Below are 19,236 nucleotides of genomic sequence, written 5' to 3'. Positions count from 1 at the left end.
AAATGTGATATTTTTAAGGAGATATTTTAGAGTGAATCCAATCAGGCAAATGAAAATTCGCTAAGTCTGCAGGTTTGCTGCGGCGGGAGTATTATAAGGTAATTGGTTACGGAGAAAATTTAAAACATTTTAAATTTAAAATTCCCAAGTTATTATTACGGAGAGTACATAAACTGTTGTAGTTTGCTTGTTTATGATTATATTTTAATGAAACTTGGCAAATTTATTTATTTTTAACTAAGCTATTAATATATTAATAAAACTCACTTTATTAATCTCCTTTTAGCAGCAAACCTAGGTACTCATAAAACCTAATGTTATTGAAATTGATTGAATTGAAAATCAAATCAGGGAAATGGAAACTCACTTAATCTGCAGGTTGGCTATGGTGGGGGTATTTTGCCTATTCCATGAAATGCAGAGACGGTAATGCAACCTTTGATTGCAAGGAAAGTGAATAGGTTGCTGCAGACCTCTGGAGGGAGTTGAGAACACAAAACAAAGAATGATTTTTTTTAATTTTAGGTTTTAACGGCCGCCATTTTGAAACGACTTGATGAAACTTGACCATTTTCAACCCAGGCCAAGATAATGTATTCAAGCACTTGTGTGCCAAATTTCATGAAAATCGGTTCAGGCATTAGGTCGTTATAGCCAATTCATGGGGACCTAGCATCCTCATACGGCCGCTATTTTGATTAAGTCATTACGGACGTCCGAGGTCCTTAAAAATTGGGGTCTGGGCGGTTTTAGGTTCAGAAACTTGTATACTATAACCACCTAAAACTGCAGCCTCTCTGCCAGATCTGAAATATTTTCCTGCTACCCAACCTGACTATAACAGTAATGTGCAAAACGGTTCCAGGCTAGAACCAAGTGCCCTATGATGTTAAGGCGGGACATAAAATAAGAAGTCACCCATGTGCTGCTGGCTTAATAAAAAATAATACATATAACTATTAATAAGGTTGTTAGATTCGATAGGCGATTCATAAGATGGTACATGAAGCAATGCATCCAAGACCAGATGTGGGAAAGAACTAGAAGAAAGAAGGGGAATTGTTAAATGAATAATGAAGTGGAACAATACAAAATCGAAGTGAATAAATGTTTAGCTTGTACCACCGATCAATGCGTTACATGTGATTAAATTAGGCGAGTTTATACGTCCAACATTATCTTCAATTTACAATGGTTTAAAACGATTGATTTATTGCGAATCCAGTCTGTTTCCTATTTCAGACTCAAGACAGAAACGTCGACACAATAATATAACTCATGCAGTTCTTAAAGTAGTAAAAAGTGTGATCCATCAACAATGTTTGTATTGGTAATCTTTTGCTGATCTCACATAAACTTATTATCCGTACAGTAGACTCCCTCTTATCCGGACATCGGTTTAACCGGACTACACTCGGCGGAAATGACATCTCTTTAACCGGACAATTTTTGTCAGCACATTGGTTTAACCGGACTAGATCGGCAGGAAGTGGGCAGTACTGAAACGACTGTTCTCAAGGGAAAGATTTGAGACCAGTGATCACGTGTTTAAATACAATGCTCTCATAAATTTAAGTCGATTATCATAGTAAACAGTCCATTTTAACGAGTTTTTGGGGACATCGGTTTAACCGGGAAACCCGTTATCCGGACTGGCCTCGGTCCCGAGGAGTCCGGATAAGAGGGAGTCTACTGTATTTTCCCTTTTATACTTTTTCACCACACACAATATATCCTTATCAACAACTAGTTTCTAATCCCAAACAAAACTCAAACGATTTTAAACCCCTTAACATACATGCACTACCCTTCAAGAAACAATGCAATTTAAAGCGCCGAGTGGATGGCAGTCCCCCAGATGCATTTAACCCGGGGTTCAGCGCAGAAGCTTTGACTGATTGAATTACTACAAGGAATCGGGTTGATGGATAGAATGTTGGGGAGGGGGGGGGGGGGGGTGTAAGACAAAGAGCTTTAAATTCTCGGCGTGTCGTCGCTGCAAAGTCAGATCCGAACAAATCATGTCTGGAGCGTGATTGGAAAACTTCGGACAAAAACTATCAGATCACTTTTCCTAGTTTTCATTCAGTCACTTTTCATGTCGGGTTTTATACCATGAGGATCCACTGCTGGATTGAATCCTTGTAGAAGTTGAAAAAAACTTACTTATAGTCATTGTACCCCGACAATGAATTGATTACAATTTGTATATTAAACAATCTTACTGTTCCTTTAGATGTGTTAACTATCCATGAAAGATAAATGCATTTAAATGTGGTAGAAATGCGTTTCATTTTTCAATTAACAGACTAATGAAATACGTTTTTCGACTTTACATCAGCTTTAATTTGCATCACAAACAATTGCAATTAATAAACAAAACACGAACTATCATAGCTTTATATGATACGATTTCTCAACCAAGCGTGTTCCGGCTTTCTAAATATGTATCAGAGGTTCAAATATTGGTTTGAATATAAGTAAACGTATGAAAGCACAACTAAACAACACTCACTGTAATGTATTTCTTTTTGGTTCAGGTCGCCATTTGTCGACGAAACGAAAAACGTAAGCAATCGGTGCTATACGGATCATACAATAAAGAGTTTTTATGTATCTGAAATGAATAATTGCGAAGGTCAATTATTTCATTTCGAGGTTGAATATATGTACTTTTTCCTATCGCCGGTGTTTTAAACTAATCAACGTACTCTTACGAAGTTAGATTGGAGGCGCCGGGCAAATAAGTATGATTAATTTAGTCTGATTGATTTAGTATTGATTTATTTGGTTAATTGCTTTTCTCCATATTTGCATTGTTGTTGTATTGTTTGGAGCAATTAATGTGAAAAAGCCTTGTTCATTAGGTTGATGGATTAGGTAGTTTAACCAAGGGTATACCCAAGGGTGAAAACGGGGAACGTTTCCTCGTCTCCGTTTTGTGGTTCACAGGACTAGCGAAAGGGAAACATCCAACTTCGTTACCTTAAAATAAAATCAATTGTAGGTTAACATCTGAACACTTAAGTTCTAACTTCAGGAGCCGAAAAAGATGTAGTTTTGCACAGTGGAAGGGTCGGCCGTGACCTGAAGTCTAATTTTGTCTAGTCTCCGAGGTTGAGATACAAATAGACACAGCAGTCTGATGCATGTTGCATGGATGCAAGTGCAACGTTCGCGCCAACACACGTGGGTCTGGGCCCAACTGACAGTACAATACTGTACGGCAAGAGTAGTCGACCAGTAGTCTGGTGTATGTTGCATATTCGCTTTATCCAAAGTAGGCCTATTACTCCAGTAGATTTGTTTGCAGACTATAAACAGATCATTTTGCTTTAGACCTTGTCTTGATGACTTTGAACTAAACAAAATACATTCTTTTTCAAAATAGTCTACATAAAACGTACGTTTTGGGTAAATTAGTTTTTATTAATTTAAAAATTCATTTTCTTAAGTCAAGGTGATGGAACAGGAGACAAACAGACTAAAAACCTAGTTTGGAACAGATGTAAGTGAGTGAGTTGTCTCAAGCTAAAGTTAGACCAAAGATGCCCTAATTATCAAAATGGGAATGAAGTGGAAACTTTGTACTGATTAAGTGATTAGTGTTACTGAATCATGTGTTAAATCTTTCAAATATTCACAACGGGAAATTCTTCATTTTTTTTATCGATACTCTAAAAATAAAAATACTTCGAATTTGAGGGAATCGGAGAACTGCTTTGAACCTATTGTTTTTTTTTAACGTCCAACATGTTGGAAAGCACAGTTCAAATACATATCGCAACCCAAACCCTGTCATAGCTTTGTTCTGTCCATGTCTGAGAGTGTACGTAAATGGAGAACAGAACGACTGACAGGTAATTACTAGCCAAACCGATGCTGTAGTACTCACATGTAACTGGAAGTTTTATTTGTAATGTTAACTGCATTGTTGGTGATGGTGATGATTGATTTCCCATGTCTATTCACCTGCATTGTAAACTTCAGCGGGCAGTTCTATTTATCACCGTTGTTTGTTAGTTAAAATACGTTTTTCACGAACTGCATAAAATCATTCAGTACTTGGCTTATTGTTTATCTTTTTTTTATAAACCTGAAAACCGATTTCCGCCACAAGCCTTCCTTTCCTGAAAGTGAACCCTTCTGTGTCTTATTAACCATCGTAATGGACCATGGTATGATTTTTTGTGCCTAATTTCTCAAGTTTTGCATTATTGTGATGTCGTCAAAACATACTTTGGTATATTTTCATCCACCTATATAGTAAGAAAAACAATCAAATGTTTTCCAAGTCCAAAAAGTTGTAATTTTAACCAACTTGAAACGATAGTTAACTTATCTCTTTTGCACACTACTTTACATAACCAATTGAGATGGGACACCACCTAGGTGCGTATTTTAACCCAACTTTGAGTGAAGGATGGGTGTAGAATGAAGTGTGAAGATCATTGAGATATAGATTATAACTGGAGTCACTACTCTCTGGTTAAACGTTAGAGAAAAACGTGCCACTGTTTTGGCTGGTTTGTTTTTGGTGTTTCGTGTTGTTAAGGTTGGCCGTGTGATCGGTTGGTGGGATGCTGTCAAATAATTCCTCCAATTCATTCTAACCTAACCATACTATTTATTTGGGGTTATGTTATCCGTTATTTCAGGGACTTGTATCAAAAACTTATTTAAGTTATTGCACGTTAAAACCTCTGTATTTAAAGTTATTTTGAAATATTATAAATTGTTTTTGTTTGATAGTAAATAAATACTAACTTATTTACCTCTTTTAAAGCTATGTGGTGAAAATAGGCTAGTCAAGTTTCCTGGTTTGGAGATATTGGTTTAGGCCAATAGCCTTATGGCATTTGATTAAATAACGACCATCGGTTTATGATCTTGTTAAAATGGGTTGCTCTTGCTCGTAAAATAAACAAATAAACTTATATTGCAATCATAACGTTGAGTTGGCAGATTTTTGTTTACTATCATCAACAAAACAGGATGACGCCATCTTGATTTTGCCTCTCTAATTTGACAAGTCCCACCAACCCGATCACCCGGCCAACCTAACAAAACGAAACTCTGAAACAAAACCAGCAAAAACAGTGGTACGTTTTTAAAACACAGAGTGGTTACTCCAGTTATATTATTATAGCTCAGTGGTGAAGATCCGCGTAGTTTTGTTACTGACTAAGATCAGCTGTTTCTGTAGCCAGGATAATTTATAAAGCCCAATGATCAAGAACGGTTGGGTCCAGTTTGGTTTCGAACCTTCAAAAACCTACTCACTTTTCTCAGGATCGATCCGGCAACCTTTTGATTTACAGGCGAGTCACGTCCCACTCAGCTAACCAACCAGCTACCGATACTAAACCGATGCTTAAAATAAAAGCATACTACACTAAATAAAAATAATAATTGTAATTTTAATAATTGAGCTGTTTAAAAATAATCAACTTAGTCAGTGTTTCCGTCATGTTGATCACCAATTTCCCTCTTGTGACCAATGGTGGTCTGAATGTTATAAACGCAGCCACAATTCGATTTCGTCGGACGTCTGGGTCGAACCGTTATACAAACTTGGGCACAAAAAGTCTAAAACGGGGCTAAAGAACGCGGGTCGGCCCTTGAAGGTCCCGGCTGGTTTTTTGCGGCTCGCTCGAGCTCAGTGGAATGCAAGATACCTAGCTCACAGGTTCATCTTGCGGTGACGAGGCACACGACTGGTTAGATATCACTGCGCAGCATGCTGGCGAGAGGGGGAGGCGGTGATAAAAACCCGTAAAAAGGATTTGTCAGGCTTGGAGCTATGTTTATTATAATCACGAAGTCAGAGAAACCATTAACTTGAAGACAATTTAAAGCTTTACTCTATGGTTTCAAAACATTCTGTTGCCAACACAGCTGCAATGTAAAATAAACAGAGACTTGTCCATTTTTAATTTACATGAAGTTAGTAACATACCGGTTAGGGAAAGTGCTACAACTATACAGTGAAAATTTTGCTAACGTAGATAATAAACTACTATATACTTCGCAGAGTTTTCTCTCACCGGCAAGGCGTAAGATTGTAACACAAGGTTTAGTTTTTAAAATATTATTAAGAGACAAAAATAAAAAATGTATTACCTAAGATGAAGGCTCACAAGGTGCAGATGAATTTTATAAACATACACAACAAGTCAAGGTAAATTGGCCAATGCTACTTAGAAGTGGAAACACTATTGGGGCTGTCTTCTAGTGAATATGACTGCGAAAATATTAAGCAAGAAGGCTTAACGCAACTTTATTACTAACAAACCAAAGCCAACTAATAACCAGCAGTTAATTGAACAACAACTAATAACATCTGTCAAAAACTCAAAAAGGCAACAGACCTTAGAACACGTCCTGGCCGTTTCAAACATGTCCGACCACAAAACAAACATCTATTGAATTCAAACACCAAACGGTTCTATATAACGAGACGCCAAGAAATAACATATATCGATACGATTAATCTAGCAACGCCGCCATACAGAAGGCCTTGGAGGCATCTGATACCCGCATTATATGCTAAGTTACACCGGCTGTCTTGACACCTAGTGCGGGTTGGCGGGTAAAACGTCAATTTGGCGGTTAGGAAGTTGATTGAGTTTTATGTTTTATTTATAGCCCTCACTAGAGATGTAAACTTTTTCCCTGCCACCACCTGCGCTTTGTAACATTGAATTCAAAACAAATTTTGAATAAAAAAATAAGAAAATTTGGAATGACGCACATTGCCGATATATGTCATGTTAAGTGCGGATTAGAAGAATGGAGGAAGTAAGAAGTACAATAATAAGGGAAAAAGTAGGACAAGTATACATGAAAACTAACCTTTGAAATAAATCAGGTCACATGCTGGCGTTTTAAGCAAACGATACCAATTTAACAGATTAAGCTATATAACATCCCAGGATAATATAACAAGTGAAAAATTGGGTAACAGCTTGGATACAGGATTTTGACCTCATTGAACTCTTCCACTGTTTGTAGTCAGAACTTATGCATTGGGAAACGAAAATTAATTTTTTTCAAGACCATTGTCTTAAGAAAAAAACATTTTAGCTAGCTACTTGATTACACTCTAACTCTAATGATTAAATATTATCAACGACGCAGTTCCAGGTATTCAATCACCGTCGCAAAACCTAATGAGGTCAATTGATTGTACACCACAATAACTACGCAACATCTACTACCATCAACAAACAGATATCAAATTATCACAGTATCTTACCTTAAACACAATTTTAACTAAATTGAACTATTAAAATCGTCTAAGAACACAATTTGTTGTAAACACAATTACAAGCAAGGTTTCTGAACACACTGAACTTCACACTTGACAACACTAAACACAAAAATTATCCAACAATCACCAACAATGAGAAGATGCTAAGTAAACAACGCACGTGAAGCTAACACGACGGTTCATTATATTATTTAGAACTACTTTTATCTGGTAGTTATTTTTGACTCAAAGTAGGTCAACGACAGGGAAGAGCGGGGAAAAGTGGGAAATTTACTGTCGCTGTGTTGGTAGCAGCGTGTGCCGCTTGGCAGCCTGCTTGATTACAACTACAGCTGATCTAACGTGGCTTACTGGCACTGATAGTGTTCTACTGTGACATACAATGCCCATACATGTAATATCAACATTAGATTATGTAATATTATGATGATATCATCAATTCAAAAAAATGTCTGTTTAACAACTAATAGGGGGAATTGGTTATTAATCAAAATTTTATGATAAAGGTGGATAGAACTTAGAAAACTACTGTATATGATATATAATTATAATATATAATGATATAACATTTAAATAAACAAAACGGGGGATATATTTATAAAACTGCTCTAAATGAATACAGAAATTAATTTCAAAGATGATAAGCGTATGATAAGCGTAAGCTAATAATGATGAAATATTAAACATTTGGAATATTTTATAGACTAAACAAGGCTTTACACTAATAAAAATTAACTAAAATCAAATGCTTTATTCTAAGCAATATAACAGACAACCTTATTCATTCAAAACAAAAAAAGCAATTCGTCTGTCAATTAAAAAAAATTAAATAAATAAACAAACTTACTTCAAGAGAGACAAATATTTGTTAAGACTAATTTTAAGGATTTCGCAGAGTCCGTAAATTTCTCCGGCGAAACAAAAGACCGACTTGGTCACGTGCGCGTTATCTTATATGGCGCTCAGTTTACGAGGGAAGCGGGTCGTATATTTTGGCGGGAACCGGGACGTTATCGAGAGAAGATCGGCGAGTTCACGTTGGGCGAAACACATACACTGTGGTTCTCTAGCACTGTTGGTCAAGTCAATCACAAGTATGATTAAATGAACACTAACCTAATCAGTAATCACCAGACGGATCTTTTTGTTAATTTATGTTAATTTGTGTTTTTTTTTATTTATTTGGATATTAGGATGGAAAACCTCATATTACAGGCTACAACTCATTAGATGACGGGAGAGCTCACTTCGAAAAGACAATCCTGGCAAATTTCTAACATCATGAGATAAAGGAGCATTAATCTAAAAAAAAATATATATATAGAACAAACAAAAACTGTAATTGTGATCTCTTCCCACAAAAATGACGATTTAGTTGTTTAAGATCATGTTAGAGCATCTCGTTGTAAAAAAAACAATTTTTTTACAATGGTATACTACACAACACCACAAATAGCTCAGCAGGCAAACACCGGTTCGGGAACTACAAAGACGTTACGACTATTTATTTCCCACCACCGCGACGGGTGGTAACACTGTTTGCAAATCAGCTGTTTTAATTACAACCAGATAGCGCTAACGACCCATTCAATTGTATTCGCCAAAAAGCCGTACAAAGTAAACACGCATTCGCCGCAACGCAGCCTTCGTCCCATCCGGTGTACTAAACTGTGTGAAATTAAAGTAAATTGTATCTAACAAATTGGATTTATATAGCCATTGATGGAGTATTATTTATCTTAGCTTTACATTGACTATACACAGAAGTATAGCAAAATAATATATAAATATATTTTGTTAATTTTGTATAGACCTAAGCTTATACTAGCTATATATAAAAATAGTTTCGTATTAATAAAGTATCATGGCATCCTTTGTTTTAAAATCGTCCTGGAATTTAAATGTACCCATACCAATACAGTATCTTCAATTTTAAGGTTAAATTGAGAAATATTTACAAAAGGTTTATAATATTCGTCGTATGTACCATAGAAGAAGCCACGAGTCATTAAAGAGTTAAATAAACCAGAATAGCAATTTGTATCAAGTTCATTATTATATATTAGAAATGGGTTAAGAAACTTACCTAAGACCAGAATATGTACGTGCATGCTTTAACCTATGTATGTTCAACACTAATTTACATCATATTACCCTCTCGATTCGTAGAATTAACCCAATGTTGATTCTACATACATAAATATATTGATTATTGGTATAGTCTACGTCAAATTCGATCCAAAAGTTATTTTGATTGAGAGTAAAATTGATTTTTGAAATTTTGCGCACTACGACAAAAACGTTTAGATTATACAAAGAGAGGAATGCGAATCCAATAACACTCGGTTAAAAACATTTCAAACATAAAAACTAGTTACAAATAAATAAAAAACTTATTTCAATACATGAAGGTAGAAGAAGAAGCAAACGTGCAGCTGCGAAAATAAATGTCTTGTAACATTGCAAAACCAGACGACGTTACATCTGGGAACTGGAAGTCGTCGAAGTGCTGAGTGCACTTTGCTTCACTTCCGGTCTAAATGTTACGCCTAAACCAAATGATGCGAGTTTTACAAAGACTAAAATGCAACTCGCAAACTTTACGATACGTCGCTAACCGAACATAAATATCGATATTTGGAAGAGTTACTTAACATATCAGATATTTACGTTATTCGGCTGGTTAAGTTTTCTCTAGATTAATAACATTATATTTATGAATTTAAATTATTGCTTGTATACAATTGTATACAAACACTTTATTTAAATGAGTTTAAAGGTTGAAATAGAAAGCTTACTGGTGTTAATTACGATTATTATAATTACATAATGGACTATCAATATATATTAAAAACAGATATTCTGTTTACTATCTGCATGAACACAAGTAATGCTATTACAGTGTCAATAAGCCTTTTAGGTATACTAGGGAATTCTTACGTAATCAATCTCTGTTTTGTGTCATCTTTGTGAAGGAGAGCTTTTACAGCAGACTATTTCCAAAGAAATGCTGGAGCCTTCCTTATTTTTAACTGTGTTCGAATTAAATTTAAGAACGGGTTATTAGCCATTTAAACCGATAACACATTGATTTGATTATCGATCTGTAGGTCATAACTATTTAAACACTTATCAAATCATTCTTTCACTGTGTACTTCAACTGTGTACTGCTGCACTGATCCCTCTTAGCTAATTTATTAATTTACAATTCAGCCAAGCAATATAAACTCAGAAGCTATGTAAATAAAGCAAACAATAACAAATAAATAATAATTATAATTATAAACGTGACAGCAGCATTGCAGTAAGCAGCACGGCGCTAGTATGCAATCCACATACAGCACCTATATTGCGTTACTGGCTCTGAAGGCGTCTCCCGCTCGTTACGATATATTTTATACAATCATAACACGCACCGCATGCAAAACCGAAGAAGCAAACTGTTGAAGATAGTCGGCAAGTACGTTAATAATTGGTATAATTTAGGTGCAAATATATTTTGGGGCGTCTTTCCCATATGCATGTGTATTAAACAATTCGTCATAATATTCACGTTTATCAATCAGAGTTATTTTTCAATCAGTTTTAGTTCAGATTTCCTAAAAATCGTTTATTCTAAAAAAGATCACGCTATATTGTATATAGTAAAAAAACGTCGTATTTAGAGATAAAAAAAATTTACGGTACTTTTTTGCACAAATCTTGATCCTTCTTGTTTTTCACTGCTGCGATATATTAGCCTTTTGTTTATCTCACAGATAAATGGTGGTTTAATTCTTTTACTAATTATTTTTTTCATGTCATCTTCAAGCATCTATACTCCTGTTTCTAGGAAGTTTTAGTCAATAAATTGACTATAACAGCCTATTACTTAAAGATTATGTTGGTAACTAAAGTACTCAAATACGAGTACTTTATAGTTCTTGTTTCTAGTTACTTGGTTTGGCATAAACATATATCGACATTTGAAGGTTAACGTCAACACACATGACGAACCATAACTTACACGGATTAATGATATAAATTATTGGAAAAATACATTGATTCCAAAACACTTACAAACCACGAAAAATCCTTTAACCCTGATAATGACAAAATGCATATAAACCGACCTATTTCCATTATACACACAAACCCCGTCATCTAGAGACATCTGCATTCATCGAGTTTAAAATTCCTCCGGAGCTCTACTAGTAACGATAGTTTACGACCGGCCACACTACACGCCGTGGGCTGCGACGCCCCTGGGACGCCACAACGTTTAGCGGGGTCCCTGAGGAAATTACACCAGCTGATAACCGAGGCGGATTTGCATCAAAAACTGAGACGAGAAGAGCTCTTAGGGGACGTCGCTGACGGTTTTGCAAATTGAATGTCTCCCCCCCAGTAGGGAGAACGCGGAAAGTCTTTAAACGTTCTTGTGTTCCTGACGGACATTGCTAATTTGAAACTATTTTATGCAAAGAAATATGATGTTCTTCAGTTTAGTTCACGAACATAGGTGGTGTTTGTATATTACTTACTTAAAAGTCTTTGTTTAAAATAATTTGTTTAACATATGTTGTCAATAATAATTAAGCAATGATATTGATAGTAAACAGTTATAGAATAAAGAGAAACAACTTGAATGTTAAAAAATACTTTTTACTTTTTATCAAATTAAACATGGCGCAGTCGGTAAAGATTTGATTAAGAATTATATCAGAAGAATATACACAGAAATGGAATTTAACAAACCGGATATCCTAAGCCTTGAAGGCAACTTGGAGGAAAATTTTAGGACATTTAAAGAAGAAGTGGAGATATATTTTATAGCCACTGAAACCGAAAAGAAACCTAACTCTATACAAGCAGCAAGGCTTAAAAACCTACTAGGAAAAGAAGCATTGAAAATTTATAAAGATTTCAAACAAGATGAACCAGAAACAGTAAAAACGATATTAGAGACACTAGAGAAGTATTGCACGCCAAGGAGGAATGAAATCATGGATATTTATAAGTTTTTCAAAAGAAAGCAGCAACAAGATGAACCATTTAATAAATTCTATTCGGACCTAAAAAATTTAGTCAAACCATGTAAATTTGAAGAACAAGAGGAAAAACTGTTTAAAGCTCAGATAATACTGGGATTAAGTTCAAAAAATGTCCAAGAAAAACTTTTGAGAGAAGATCTAAAATTGGAAAAGGTAATAGAAACCTGCAAAACGATGGAGTTAACTGAACAAAATATGAATGAAATCAATGAGAAGAAAGAAGTACTTCAAATTACAAATATTCATGATGAGAAGAAAGAAGTTCATCAAGTAACTAAAACCTTTGCTGGGACACGTAAGTTGGAGGAGGACCAAACAGGTAAAAGATGTTTTAAATGTTACAGATGTGGTGGTAGTCATGGAAAACAACAATGTCCAGCTTGGGGTAAAATCTGTAGTAAATGCAAAAAGTCAAATCATTTTGCAAGTATGTGTAGGACAAACTTAAATATTCTTTCTAATGAGAAATGTAACGAAGTAACTGATCAAAGTAGTAGTTCTTTTGTGCATAATTGCCAAGGCTATGAGATTAACACAGTTTGTGTAGTTGATTCCATTGGGAATCAAGAAAAAGCTTGGTATAAAAGTGTTAAAGTTGAAGGGTTCAATGTTAGAATGAAACTTGATACTGGGTCTGAAGTAGACATTGTCCCATATTCCTTTGTAAAACTAAATAAACTACAAAATAGGATGAAGAAAAACCTAAACAAACTAATTTCATTCGGGGGGTTTCAAATAAATCCAGTAGGATACATAGATGCACAGATTGAGACAGAAAATAAAATGGATGTTGTAAAGTTAGTAGTGGTCAGTGGAGAATGTACTCCAATCCTAGGGCTGAAATCTTGTCTAAGTTTAAATTTAATAAAGAAGGTAGATACTGTTGCTAATGGTTTATCAGTAAAAGAAGATGAAGAAAAATTAAAAATTTATAACAATTATAAAGATGTTTTTGATGGTGTGGGTTGTTTCCCTGACATTTGTAAGATAAAATTAAAGGAAGATGCAGTACCACAAGTAAGTTCTGCTAGAAGAATACCATACAAAATTAAAGATAAATTTGAAAAGGCATTAAATTCGCTGGTTGACAATGAAATTATTAAGCAAGTTGAAGAGCCGGTTGAATGGGTCAATAATATTGTAGTACTAGAAAAGCCAAATGGATCTTTAAGAATCTGTATTGATCCTACACAACTTAATAAATATATCATAAGAGAGAGGTATGCAATTCCTTTGCTAGAGGACTTGGCTCCAAACTTAAGTAATAAGAAATACTTTACAATTTTAGATTTGAAAGACGGGTTTTATCATATAAAACTAGATGAAGAATCCAGTAAAATGTGTTCATTCAGCACAATCTTTGGAACTTACAGATTTTTGAGGGCACCTTTTGGCCTCTCTTGTGTACCTGAAATATTTCAAAGATTGGTACACAAATATTTCAAAGATATTAAAGGTCTTTCAATCTATTTTGATGATTTGTGCATTGCTACTGATACTAAAGAGGAAAATGATAAAATTATAAAGCAGGTAATGGAAAGAGCAAAACAGTATAATATTAGATTTAACTATAGTAAAATGCAATACTGTGTTAATAAGGTAAAGTATATTGGTGCTATATTCAGTGAACAAGGGATGCAACCGGATCCTTCAAAAATTGAAGCAATAAAGAATTTTAAAACTCCTACATCTAAGGTAGAATTACAAAGATTTTTAGGTATGGTAAATTACATCAGAAATTTCGTCCCTAATTTGGCTTCAATAGCATCACCTCTTAGAGATTTACTAAAAAAGAATGTTCCTTGGCAATGGTATGAACATCATTCTAATGCTCTTGAAAAAATCAAACAATCACTCTGTAGTAATCAGGTCTTAGGGAATTTTGATCCATCTCTTCCTATTGAAATACAATGTGATGCTTCACAGGATTCTGTAGGGTGTTGTTGCATGCAAAATGGCAGGCCTGTTAGTTACTTTTCTAGAAGTCTGACCACAGCAGAAGTTAATTATGCTCAAATTGAAAAAGAATTATTAGCTATTTGTTTTTCGTGCAAGAAATACCACAACTATATATATGGAAATGAAAATGTAACAATTTTTACTGACCATTTACCTCTGTTGTCAATTTTTAATAAGCCATTGTTTAAAATTGTCAATAACAGAATAAGAAGACTCAGACTTAAATTGATGATATACAGTTTTAAACTAAAATATTTGCCAGGAAAAAACATGCATATTGCAGATTTTTTATCTCGGAATGGTATTAAAGATGAGGTTGAATGGCATGAACCCTTAGATGGTATTGTGCACTGTATTGAATCTTCTGAAGTGAAGTTTAGACTTGAGGAATTTAAAGAGGAAACAAGAAATGATGATGTTTTAAACAAAGTTATACAATTTTGTAAAACCCAATGGCCAAAATCTGTTAATGATGGTGATCTAAAGACTTATTTCAATATGAGAAATGATGTAACTCATCAAGATGGATTACTCTATTTGAATGACAAACTTATAATACCAAGTAAACTGAGGAAATTTATGCTGTCACACCTGCATGAGACTCATCTGGGAACAACTAAAATATTGAAAACTGCCAATTTATTTTTTTACTGGCCAGGAATGTCATCAGACATAAGAAATACAGTATCTCAATGTTCTATATGTATGAAACACCAACGTTCAAAATTGAATGAACCTTTAAAAGTTCACAGTGTTCCTCAAATACCCTTCATCAAGATTGGAGCTGATATTGCTGAATATGCAGGTAAATACTATCTTGTAACTGTTGACTTTTATTCACGTTGGATTGATGTATTTAAGTTGAACAGTAAAAACAGTAATACAATAATTGGTAAATTCAAAGAGCTATTTAGTCGAAATGGGATCCCTATGTATTTGGTGGCTGATAATCAACCATTTAATAGCTATGAAATGAAACAGTTTTCTATAAATTGGAATTTTACAATAATCACATCAAGTCCTCACTATCCAAAAAGTAATGGACTAGCAGAAAAGGCTGTAGGAATTGTAAAGAAAATGTTACAGAAGAGTGCTGAAAGTAAACAGGATTTTGAACTCTTCTTATTAAATTATAGAAACTCACCTGTTGCAAACCTGGACTATTCACCTTCTCAGCTTTTAAACAGCAGACACATAAGATCAAAACTACCTATACCAAACAGTTATTTACAGCCTAAAACAGTTTCTTTTGAGGTACATGAAAGCATAAATGAAAGCAAAAGGTATCAAGAACAAATGTATAACAGATCAGCCTTGAAAAAAGAAGATGAATTCCAAGTTGGAGAAGAGGTTTTAGTACAGGATATTAAAACCAAATTTTGGAATCCTGGTGTGATTTTTAAAAAATTACCGGAACCTCGTTCTTATTTGGTAAAATTAGAAAGTAATGTTGTTTTAAGAAGAAACACACACCATATAAGAAAAATTAAATCTATGTTAAAAAAGAAGGACAGTCAAGACGGCTAAAAAAGGGAGATGTTTGTATATTACTTACTTAAAAGTATTTGTTTAAAATAATTTGTTTAACATATGTTGTCAATAATAATTAAGCAATGATATTGATAGTAAACAGTTATAGAATAAAGAGAAACAACTTGAATGTTAAAAAATACTTTTTACTTTTTATCAAATTAAACAGGTGGTAAGGTAGGTGGGTTTAAATTATGTTGGCAGGTAAGAGTTATTGTTTTACAAACTTAACAAACATTTATTGAGTTACATACAGTAGTAGTAATAAAAGACCAGTAAATTGAAAAGCGTTTTAACTAACCCCTACTTTGGAGATTTTGTCTCAAACGTGATGGATTGGTATGTGGATAAGCCATTTATTTATTGCATTTTTTACTGCATTTTTAGTGATACTTTAAAATAATAACCATTACACATAGACAGTGCATTATCTATATAATCCCTTCGTTTGGATACACCGCAAAAGGCGACCGTTTTAAACACAAAACCCACTCGTACGATGTCCATGATAGTCGACTAAAGCACTTTTCAGCTATAGTTTTGGTATAGATAATTTTTATTTTTAACTGGTTTTTATATAAAACATGGAATATAGTTACAGAATAAGTATGAAGAAGCTACATTTTTCAAAAGCAAGATCAAAAAGTTATGAAGTTATTGAATGATTACTGACCTATAAAACGATTCTAACGAACGAACATGTTTCATCGTTAAAATAACAACAATGTACGTTTATCATCTCTCGTATTCTTGTAGAGTCGTAATTTTGATAAAAAAATTTCAAAATTTCTTAAGTATTCATTCTAACTAATTACGTTTCGTACACTCTAAGTATAAATTGTACAGCAAAGCCGTAAGAAATGTTGTTCAATCCTTTACTGGTTAATTGTGTAAGCTACACGCTTGGTCAGAATTGAAAAACATCAAATCGTAAATCGTAAATAGTTATCATCAAAGTGTAAATTCAACGAAACGTAAAGAGTACAACCAGTCTAAGTCTATGGGAATGACACCGAGCTAATATGCATCAAGTATGCACTAGTTGTGTTAATCAAGTAGTTTCCTGACAAAGACAACAACACAAGAGTGGTCATTAAACGTCGTTGAGCGCTGATGACTCCCTCCAAAACTCGCCTCATTTACCGCCAAAGCCTTCTGTGGGACGCGACGCCTCCACAGTAATAAAAGCCTTTAAATTGGAAATAAATTATGGTTATTAAGAGTGAATAAAAAAATACTATCATGGAAATATGTTCGAGCCTGATGAAAAATAGAATTAAAGTTGTTATTCGAGGGTGCAGCCTCTAGAGTGTTCACTTCCCAATGAAAAAAAAATAATAAAAATTAAGAACAATGTACGGCTATGTATCACAAGAAATGAACAAACTTTATAGAAGATTGAAACTAGGGACCAAATGTCGATTTATGTTTATGCCAAACCATTAACTAAAACAAGAACTGTAAAATATTTTCTTTACTATTTTAGTTTTCAACTAATGAGCAAACTGTAAAAAACTTATCAAATATATAACGTAAATAAAGTATTTAAATGTACAAGCTAGTTAACCAACTTAACCTAATGCACGAGCCAATGATTTTACGTCTAGTTCAAAGAGTTACACGATTACAATACGAACAATTCCGCTGAACTTTTATTATTCGACGTATTAAACATATACGGCATACATTTTTGTATAGAATATTCCACACAATCACCTACGTGAGAGGTCGAATAACGTTTAGTTTAAAGCTCCAAGACAATATTCCTCTTATAAGAAACGCAGAAAGATCGGCTCAATAAGGGTAACTTATAATATTTGTATTGGTTTGCCGTAAGTCTCCATCTCGCAAGAAAGCAGAGCCAAATATGCACCTTACATTATATCTAAAGCTAGAATTATCGACGGCGGATTTGTACAAAACACGGTTCACAAACATCAACTCCTTATTTTATGTGGTTCGCAGATAGTTCAGTGAGATTATCGTCTCCACTTTGAACAACTTGTGGTTTTATGTGTTTGTATTCATGAATTATGTTTAAGTCTACATTTTCGTCCACTCACAGTTTATTTACGTTCATGTTTAGACTATAAAATAAACTAATCTTACACGTGATTATCTAGAGACTTTAGGATGCTATAGATGCATTTGTATTGCGAAATTCACTTAAAATATCTAGTTTTATATATCAATCATGATTAGGCCTAACACTTAAAATTCTACCATCATCGATTTAAATGTATCACAACGCATAACTAATAATACTTTAAACAAATCTGAAATTGTTACTGAGGTAGTTAGGATGTGAAACCTAATTGTAAAACCTAATTTAACATCGTAAAAGCCAGATTAAATAACAATCCAACGATTTGAATGGATGCTAAAATGTATGGATATACATTATTGTAAAGCTTTCGCTGCATACGGTTTTATATAAATGTTTATGATTTTATGGGAAATATTTTTACCTAACTGACACCTTCATTGATTGACTTAAGAATCATAACATTGCCATGTGAAACATTTTACATAGTAACGTTCCTACAACTCGTTCATGCAGCAATTAGAACGAATTTCAACCATTACGTAGATAATTAGTTTAATTTGTTTATACAGTGCATTTATAATCTGTATATAAATGAAATGTATTTTATGAATGAATTATCAATGTATCCAACACTGAATGATCTCACACGCTGTTCAGAGTAACGTCAATACTGTTGGTTGGTGGATCTCAAAACACTCTCTGCTGGTGTCAAAGAGAACGCGATCGACGCGCGCACTGCGCGCATGGCCGTGAGTGCGCGTGCGAGCAACGGCGCGACAGAGACCTTGAACTAAATCAAGGTCAAACAGTCGCCATCTTGTATCTCTCTCTCACTCTTGTAATACCACCATGCTATATATCTCTCACATACTATCCATATACAGTAGACATGCAACGTGCAACGTGCACACAATTACATCTATATGGGGTCGTGAAAGTCACATTACTAAATGTCTGTTTAAATTTAAAAAAATGGGCAGTAACAGTAAAGATTTTGTCCATATCCAAATGACGATTCAGCAGAAAATTCGTCTATATATTAGGCCCTTATAAGAAATTTTAACTTTATTGGCGTTTTTTTACACATGTAGAATTTATTTACGATTTCTGTAAGGGTTAACCCTGTTAATCTGTTAACTCTGATTCCATCTTCTTTCAATTTAACGTCAGCCTTTAGTTTGATGGCATCTTTAATTGTTAGCACAAATAATACAACTAATACAATTTGGATCTATAAACCAGCTTGCTTGGAATCGAATCAGTGACCTTCAGATTTGAAGGTTAACACTTATAACCCTTCGGTTGATTAGACAATTTGAACAGAAAATAGAACCTCTCACAATATTCTGGAAGACCTCTGCTTTGCCATATAATACCCCCGCCGCAGCAAATC

The 19,236-nt window shown here is 34.2% G+C and overlaps 1 protein-coding gene across 5 annotated transcripts in view; it reads right to left on the bottom strand.

Annotated features, from left to right (window-relative positions):
- Nucleotides 1-19,236, bottom strand: part of LOC129002641 (ecdysone receptor) — a 275,558-nt gene that overhangs the window by 111,742 nt on the left and 144,580 nt on the right. Inside the window, exon 1 of one of the 5 annotated variants that reach the window (XM_054430593.1) lies at nt 7,259-7,376. The exons of the other annotated variants lie outside the window; for them this stretch is intronic. The gene's annotated coding sequence lies outside the window, so the exon portion shown is untranslated. Of the gene's footprint in view, nt 1-7,258; nt 7,377-19,236 lie in introns of those variants that run through there. 5 annotated transcript variants of the gene reach the window in all.

Source organism: Macrosteles quadrilineatus, unplaced genomic scaffold (genome assembly GCF_028750875.1).
Source record: "Macrosteles quadrilineatus isolate MER2022 unplaced genomic scaffold, UCM_ALF_1.0 Scaffold_9__3_contigs__length_116548681, whole genome shotgun sequence".
Taxonomy (NCBI): Eukaryota; Metazoa; Arthropoda; class Insecta; order Hemiptera; family Cicadellidae; genus Macrosteles; species Macrosteles quadrilineatus.
Note: the sequence above shows the minus strand (reverse complement) of the source record. Positions and strands in the feature narration are given on the sequence as shown.